Source organism: Galeopterus variegatus, unplaced genomic scaffold (genome assembly GCF_000696425.1).
Source record: "Galeopterus variegatus unplaced genomic scaffold, G_variegatus-3.0.2 Scaffold7900, whole genome shotgun sequence".
NCBI classification, from domain to species: domain Eukaryota; kingdom Metazoa; phylum Chordata; class Mammalia; order Dermoptera; family Cynocephalidae; genus Galeopterus; species Galeopterus variegatus.
The window spans coordinates 91,699-99,330 of NW_007734011.1; the positions used below are offsets into that span (position 1 = coordinate 91,699).

A 7,632-nucleotide genomic window follows, 5' to 3' on the forward strand; every position below is an offset into this window, starting at 1 on the left:
AGAACTGGACGACTGTGTGTTTCCTGAGATCATCTGGGAGGCTAATTGTATAGAGACCTGTAGTCTCTAAATCACATTCTGCTTCCTGGTGCCCAGAACGGCCCATCAGGGCCCTTCGTGCTGAGCAGGTAACACATGTGTGTGTCTGTGCAGGGACCTTGGGGACAACAGGCCTCACCTTCCGGGTCCCTGGTTCTCAGGTCGTCAGGCAGGAGCTTAACCTTGGCCAGGGGAAGAAACCCCCGAGACCACTGTGGGGTGGAGACAGAGTCTGGTCCCTTTGTACTGGGGGGTGGGGGTGGAGGGTGGGGGTGTTGCTGGTGGAATTTTGGATCCCCAATCTGAGCAGTTTGAGGTACTCTCTGAAGCTCTCAGGGTCAGTGCTAGCTTTGGATTACTTTTGTCTTACAGATTAAACATGAAGACTGGTATGGAGACCCTGTGGGCCCAGGAGGTGATAGACATCATAGAGAAGTACCAGCAGGTAAAGGGTTGGCTGCTCCCTTGAGGCAGGCAAGTCCTGGCCTCTCCTGCTGTCCCTGAGGTCAGAGGGGCCTGAGCTCCCTGGGGACACATGCGAGGGAGGAGCCATCCAAAGCCACCCATGCCCCCAACCCATCACCATGGCCCCCTCACTCCAGAACTGTAAACTCCAGTGTCCCTCTTGCCTAAGGCATGGCCTCAACAAGCACTGAGGCTACTTCAAAGTCACATAGGTCACCCTTTTGCCCAAACCCAGAACATTCTTGCTAGGCTGGTGCTAAGATTTAAGTAGAATGCAGCAGTCCTGAGATTTCTTTTTGCCTCTAAAGAATTGGACGACTGTGTGTTTCCTGAGATCATCTGGGAGGCTAATTGTATAGAGACCTGTGGTCTCTAAATCACGTTCTGCTTCCTGGTGCCCAGAACGGCCCATCGGGGCCCTTCGTGCTGAGCAGGTAACACACATGTGTGTCTGTGCAGGGACCTTGGGGACAACAGGCCTCACCTTCCAGGTCCCTGGTTCTCAGGTCCTCAGGCAGGAGCTTAACCTTGGCCAGAGGAAGAAACCCCCGAGACCACTGTGGGGTGGAGACAGAGTCTGGTCCCTTTGTACTGGGGGGTGGGGGTGGATGGTGGGGGTGTTGCTGGTGGAATTTTGGATCCCCAACCTGAGCAGTTAGGGGTACTCTCTGAAGCTCTCAGGGTCAGTGCTAGCTTTGGATTACTTTTGTCTTGCAGATTAAACATGAAGACGGGTATAAAGACCCTGTGGGCCCAGGAGGTGATAGACATCATAGAGAAGTACCAGCAGGTAAACGGTTGGCTGCTCCCTTGAGGCAGGCAAGTCCTGGCCTCTCCTGCTGTGCCTGAGGTCAGAGGGGCCTGGGCTCCCTGGGGACACATGTGAGGGAGGAGCCATCCAAAGCCACCCATGCCCCCAACCCATCACCATGGCCCCCTCATTCCATGCCCTCTCGGGGTTGCAGGGACACCAAGCTGGGACACTGGTGAAAAACTGGGATGAGGAGTTCAAAATCTACAGACGCATCGACCGGCTCGGGTTGCTGCAGTGAGTTCTCTGACATCCCCCATCTCATCTCGGGGTTGGGCTTTGTTTCGGTTTGTTTGTGTTGCTATAACAGAAATACCTGAGACTGGGTAATTTATAAGGAAAATTGGTTTGTTTGGCTTACGATTCTGGGACAGCTGCATCTGGCACAGGCCTCAGGTTGCTTCTACTCATGGTGGAAAGTGGCAGGCAGCCAGTGGGTAGAAGCAGATCACATGGCGAGAGAGGAAGCAAGAGAGAGAGAGAGAGAGAGGAGGTGACAGGGTCCTATAAACAACCAGCACTTGTGGGAACTAATCGAGCAAGAACTCACTCATTACTCCCCCCTCCCCCAGGGAGAGCATTAATCCATTCATGAGGGATCCACCCCCATGACTCAATCAGTTTCCAACACTGCCACATTGGAGATCAAATTTCTTTCCTTTTTTCTTGTTTTTTTTAAAGATGACTGGTAAGGGCATCTTAACCCTTGACTTTGTGTTGTCAGCACCACACTCTTCAAAGTGAGTTAACCGGCCATCCCTATATGGGATCCAAACCCATGGTCTTGGTGTTATCAGGACCACACTCTCCGAGTGAGCCACCAGCTGGCCCAGAGATCAAATTTACACATGAGTTTTGGAGGGGATAACACATCCAAACTCCATCAGGATCCATCCTTCAAAAGGCCAGCATGAGGCAGGGCATGCCTTCCAGGCTTGTGCTTACCTTATTCCCAGGGTGGGTACAAGTCCCTTGCTCTGCTAGAGGTCCACCCCGGTCAGCACATGGCTGCAGTTCCGTGGCTCATCCAGGCAGCTCTGGGGATAGGGCGGGTACCAAGCTGTGGTTGGGCCAGGCCCTTGGCGCTCAGAAGTGTGGCCTTGATGTCTGCAAAAGAAAGAGGCAACCTAAGGGCTGAGCCCTGTCCCCAGAAGGAGCCTGTCCTGCTGTCAGCTCAGCAGGGTGGGGCCAGAGGGCACGAGGGCACTTGGTCCAGCCTGTGCACAGTTGTCCATCAGGTCCCGCCAGGATCAGAGGGGCACAAAGAGTCACAAAATGTATGGAAGAATGTGGCCATGTAGTGAGAGGAGGGGCAGGGACAGGGCCCCAGCCCAGGAATGGAAGGAGAAAGGCCATGGAGGCAGGCAGGGGTGGCAGATGAAGGCCACCTGACCCGTTGGTCTGGTGCTGGGAGGTCATGTGAGGCCTGGTGGGGAGGAGGCAGACTGGAATCTGTCTTTCCTGAGGTCACAGCATGGAGAGAGGGAAGCAGCCTGGGGGAGCTGGGCTGCAGGGGACCAGATGTGACAGGTGACTCGGGGATGCATCTGACTGAGCGAGCCTGGGGATAGAGTGAAGGCACTGGGGGTGGACAGGCTGGATGAGGTGGGGCCAGGGACAGCAGCTCCACCTGGGACCCCTGAGCCTCAGGGTCCTCGGTACCTCCACGGCCTGCAGTGTGCACTGGAGACTCCGCTCTCTGCTTGCTCGGGAACACCGCGGTCGGGGAGAGGATGCCATGGGCCAAGACAGGGCAGGAAGGCATGAGGAGGAAAGCCACTGCANGTGGACAGGGAAGGAACCACTGAGGGAGGCCAGGCAGGTGACAAGTGTCTCCCCTGCAGGCCAGGGTGTGGGGAAAGGGGCTCACCCTCTGTGTCCTGCCCCCTGTCTCGTCCTCTAGAGGCCTCATCCACCCCTCCCCTCACGGGTATTCCCTTGGGACCATCCGCCCCTCCCCTCATGGGTATTCCCTTGGGACCACCTCCAAGGTGGGACCATGTCTCTGACTGTGCTCCAGGACATGTCCCCAGAGCTCACTAGTTTCTCATCTGTGCCTGGGAAAAAGACGGAGCCTCTTCTGATACTGCCACACTCAGAACTGTAAACTCCAGTGTCCCTCTTGCCTAAGGCATGGCCTCAACAAGCACAGAGAGGGGCTTCAAAGTCACATAGGTCACCCTTTTGCTCAAACCCAGAACTAAGATTTAAGTAGAATTCAGCAGTCATGAGATTTCTTTTTGCCTCTAAAGAATTGGACGACTGTGTGTTTCCTGAGATCATCTGGGAGGCTAATTGTATAGAGACCTGTGGTCTCTAAATCACGTTCTGCTTCCTGGTGCCCAGAACGGCCCATCGGGGCCCTTCGTGCTGAGCAGGTAACACATGTGTGTGTCTGTGCAGGGACCTTGGGGACAACAGGCCTCACCTCCCAGGCCCCTGGTTCTCAGGTCCTCAGGCAGGAGCTTAACCTTGGCCAGGGGAAGAAAGCCCCGAGACCACCGTGGGGTGGAGACAGAGTCTGGTCCCTTTGTACTGCGGGGTGGGGGTGGAGGGTGGGGGTGTTGCTGGTGGAATTTTGGATCCCTGACCTGAGCAGTTAGGGGTACTCTCTGAAGCTCTCAGGGTCAGTGCTAGCTCTGGATTACTTTTGTCTTGCAGACTAAACATGAAGACGGGTATAGAGACCATGTGGGCCCAGGAGGTGATAGACATCATAGAGAAGTACCAGCAGGTAAAGGGTTGGCTGCTACCTTGAGGCAGGCAAGTTCTGGCCTCTCCTGCTGTCCCTGAGGTCAAAGGGGCCTGGGCTCCCTGGGGACACAGGGGAGGGAGGAGACATCCAAAGCCTCCCATGCCCCCAACCCATCACCATGGCCCCCTCACTCCAGGCCTTCTCGGGGTTGCAGGGACACCGAGCTGGGACACTGGTGAAAAACTGGGATGAGGAGTTCAAAATCTACAGACGCATCGACCGGCTCGGGTTTCTGCAGTGAGTTCTCTGACATCCCCCATCTCATCTCGGGGTTGGGCTCTGTTTCAGTTTGTTTGTGTTGCTATAACAGAAATGCCTGAGAATGGGTAATTTATAAAGAAAAGAGGTTTACTTGGCTTATGATTCTGGGACAGCTGCATCTGGCACAGGCCTCAGGCTGCTTCTACTCATGATGGAAAGTGGCAGGTAGCTGGCGGGTACAAGCAGATCACATGGCGAGAGAGGAAGCAAGAGAGAGAGAGAGAGGAGGTGACAGGGTCCTGTAAACAACCAGCACTCGTGGGAACTAATCGAGCAAGAACTCACTCATTACTCCCCCCTCCTCCAGGGAGAGCATTAATCCATTCATGAGGGATCCACCCCCATGACTCAATCAGTTTCCAACACTGCCACATTGGAGATCAAATTTCCTTTCTTTCTTTTTTTTTTTTTAAAGATGATCGGTAAGGGGATCTTAACCCTTGTCTTGGTGTTGTCAGCACCACACTCTCCAAAGTGAGTGAACCGGCCATCCCTATATGGGATCCAAACCCAGGGCCTTGGTGTTATCAGCACCACACTCTCCCGAGTGAGCCACCAGCTGGCCCGGAGATCAAATTTACACCTGAGTTTTGGAGGGGACAAAAGATCCATACTCCATCAGGATCTATCCTTGAAAAGGCCAGCATCAGGCAGGGCGTGTCTCCCAGGCTTGTGCTGACCTTATTCCCAGGGTGGGTATGAGTGCCTTGCTCCCCTGAAGGTCCACCCCAGTCAGCATATGGCTGCAGTTCCGTGGCTCATCCAGGCAGCTCTGGGGAGAGGGCAGGTACCAAGCTGTGGTTGGGCCAGGGCCTTGGGGGCTCAGAAGTGTGGCCTTTATGTCTGCAAAAGAAAGAGGCAACCTGATGGCTGAGTCCTTTCCCCAGAAGGAGCCTGTCCTGCTGTCAGCTCAGCAGGGTGGGGCCAGAGGGCACAAGGACACTTGGTCCAGCCTGTGGACAGTTGTCCATCAGGTTCCGCCAGGATCAGAAGGGCACAAAGAGTCACAAAGTGTACGGAAGAATGTGGCCATGTAGTGAGATGAGGGGCAGGGACAGGGCCCCAGCCCAGGAATGGAAGGGGGAAGGCCATGGAGGCAGGCAGGGGTGGCAGATGAAGGCCACCTGAACCATTGTTCTGGTGCTGGGAGGTCATGTGAGGCCTGGTGAGGAGCAGGCCAGCCTGGAGTCTATCTTTCCTGAGGTCACAGGATGCAGAGAAGGAAGCAGCCTGGGGGAGCTGGGCTGTTGACTTGGGGATGCATCTGACTGAGTGAGCCTGGGGATAGAGTGAAGGCACTGGGGGTGGACAGGCTGGATGAGGTGGGGCCAGGGACAGCAGCTCCACCTGGGACCCCTGAGCCTCAGGGGCCTCGGTACCTCCAAGGCCTGCAGTGCGCACTGGAGACTCCGCCGTCTGCTTGTTCGGGAACACCGCGGGCGGGGAGAGGATGCCATGGGCCCAGACAGGGCAGGAAGGCATGAGGAGGAAAGCCACTGCAGGGGGAGGGAGGAGGACACAGCACTGATGTCCCCAAGAGCCAGCTGAGGCTGGAGATCTGGCCCAGGGCAATCCCGGCCACCTGCAGGGCCCTCAGTCACCGTTCATGGCTGGCCCAGTGGTGTCTCCCAGCACAGGTAGAGCAGGCACAAGGCAGGAGTTTGGGCTGATTGGGGGACTGAGGGGCCACATTCAGAGGATCTCACAGGGCAAGGGAAAGGGCAGGGTCAATGTGGCTGTGGTGACGGCAGGGTCTGTGGGCCAGACGGGATGGGGTGAAGTCAAGGAACGGGCATGACCGTCGGCCAGTGTGCAGACACGGGCAAGGGGTGTTGGATGATCAGAGCTTGGCCGGGGTGGGGTGACACATGGGACAGCTCGAGGGTGCACTCTTGACACACTTGGAAGGTCTCAATCCAGACCCCTTGGACCCCATGAAGGTGATGGGGTAACTTCCTTGGGGGCAGCTGTCAGAGACCAGCCAACTGACCCTCAGGCAGTGCTGTTCTTAGCAGCTCTGGACTCTCTCACCTCTCCCAGAGGGCTCTGCCTGCAGCCAAGGAGGGGCAGGTGCACGCTGCACCCCCAGCCCCCACGGCCCCCGAGCATCCCTGGCTGGCCCTGCTGCTCCTTTGCTTTTGTGTCTCAGACCATCCTGGCTGGCAGCCAGCAAAAAGGCCCTGTCCTCCCTTTCCTATGTGGTCTCCTGGGCTGCAACTTGCAGGTGGATGGGAAGGGAGCCCATCCTTCCTTGGGGTCCGCTCAGGGAAGGGGATGGATCCTGGCCTGCAGCAAGTCCTCAGCTCTGACTCCATTGCCTTTTAGTGAGAAGGAGCTTCCCCGCGTCACCACCCAGGAGGTGAAGGTAAGAGCTGTTCTCTCTGCCAGGGCTTGGTTGGTCACCTATTAGGCAAACCTGGCCTGCTTGTAGCCACGGGCAGGTGTCCATAGGAAGGACACATAGTCACCAGGATGGGCTGAGATTCTGAGCTCCTGATCGCAGGACTCCATCCAAGGGGCTAATTACCAAATGTGCCCATCCCAGATTTGCACATGCAGCTCAGGAGTGACTGCCACTGGCCAGCAGGACCCCACATTGAGGCTGGGACCCCATCCAGTCATGGGGGTTAGTGGCCTGAGGACACCATGTCCTGTATTCACCAGGTCAGGCCACTCATGCTCACCCAGTCAGACGGTCTCAGCCCCAGGCTCTGCACCTTGTTTGGCACTTTCCAGTTCTGTCCCATTAGGACCCCAAGCACAACAGTGACGCGGCATCCATGGGCCACTCCAAAAGCACGGCAGCTCAGCTAATCCATCATCTCTCATTTTACAGCAAACAAAGAAGGAAATTGCCCGTTTTCAGCAAACTCAGAAGGAAATTTCCCGGTGCCACAAATGGCTGAAGATGTTTCAACATTGGGATAAATATAAAAGCAGCCAAAAGGTAATGAGGGGAGTGGAGGCCCCTGTGCCCACCCTCTGCAGAGGGAGGGTGAGTGGTGTTCACACATGACCCCTTGCACCACCTGCCTCTCAGCTGCTGGGCGCCACCCTGTCCTGATGCCGAAGGGTCACAGGCCTGGGTCACCAGCTTTCCTGCACATCCCTGCAAAGGTCACCTTGCTGGGAGAGAATCTGATGCCAGAGTTTGAGCCACATGTAGGTCAGGGACAGGGATGCCTCCTGTTGGCCCCAGAGGGAGGAAGACATGGTGATCACAGTTCACAACCCCCATTAAGTCTGTACCCACAAGACAAAAGGCCCAGTTCTAGGTAGACTTAGCCTCTCCTGAGGAACC

At 56.2% G+C, this 7,632-nt stretch overlaps 2 long non-coding RNA genes across 2 annotated transcripts in view; one reads left to right on the top strand and one right to left on the bottom strand.

Annotated features, from left to right (window-relative positions):
* The window catches only part of LOC103607961, a 13,353-nt gene extending 10,312 nt beyond the window's left edge, over positions 1-3,041 (bottom strand). The window contains exons 1-2 of the long non-coding RNA XR_552004.1: positions 2,978-3,041; positions 2,261-2,422 (exon numbers count right to left, since the gene is read on the bottom strand). This is a non-coding gene — a long non-coding RNA (uncharacterized LOC103607961). The remainder of the gene's footprint in view (positions 1-2,260; positions 2,423-2,977) is intronic.
* On the top strand, positions 682-1,557 carry LOC103607960. Its single transcript, XR_552003.1, has 3 exons — positions 682-938; positions 1,222-1,294; positions 1,470-1,557. It is a non-coding gene; the product is annotated as an uncharacterized LOC103607960 (long non-coding RNA).
* Positions 3,042-7,632: the final 4,591 nt, after the last annotated feature.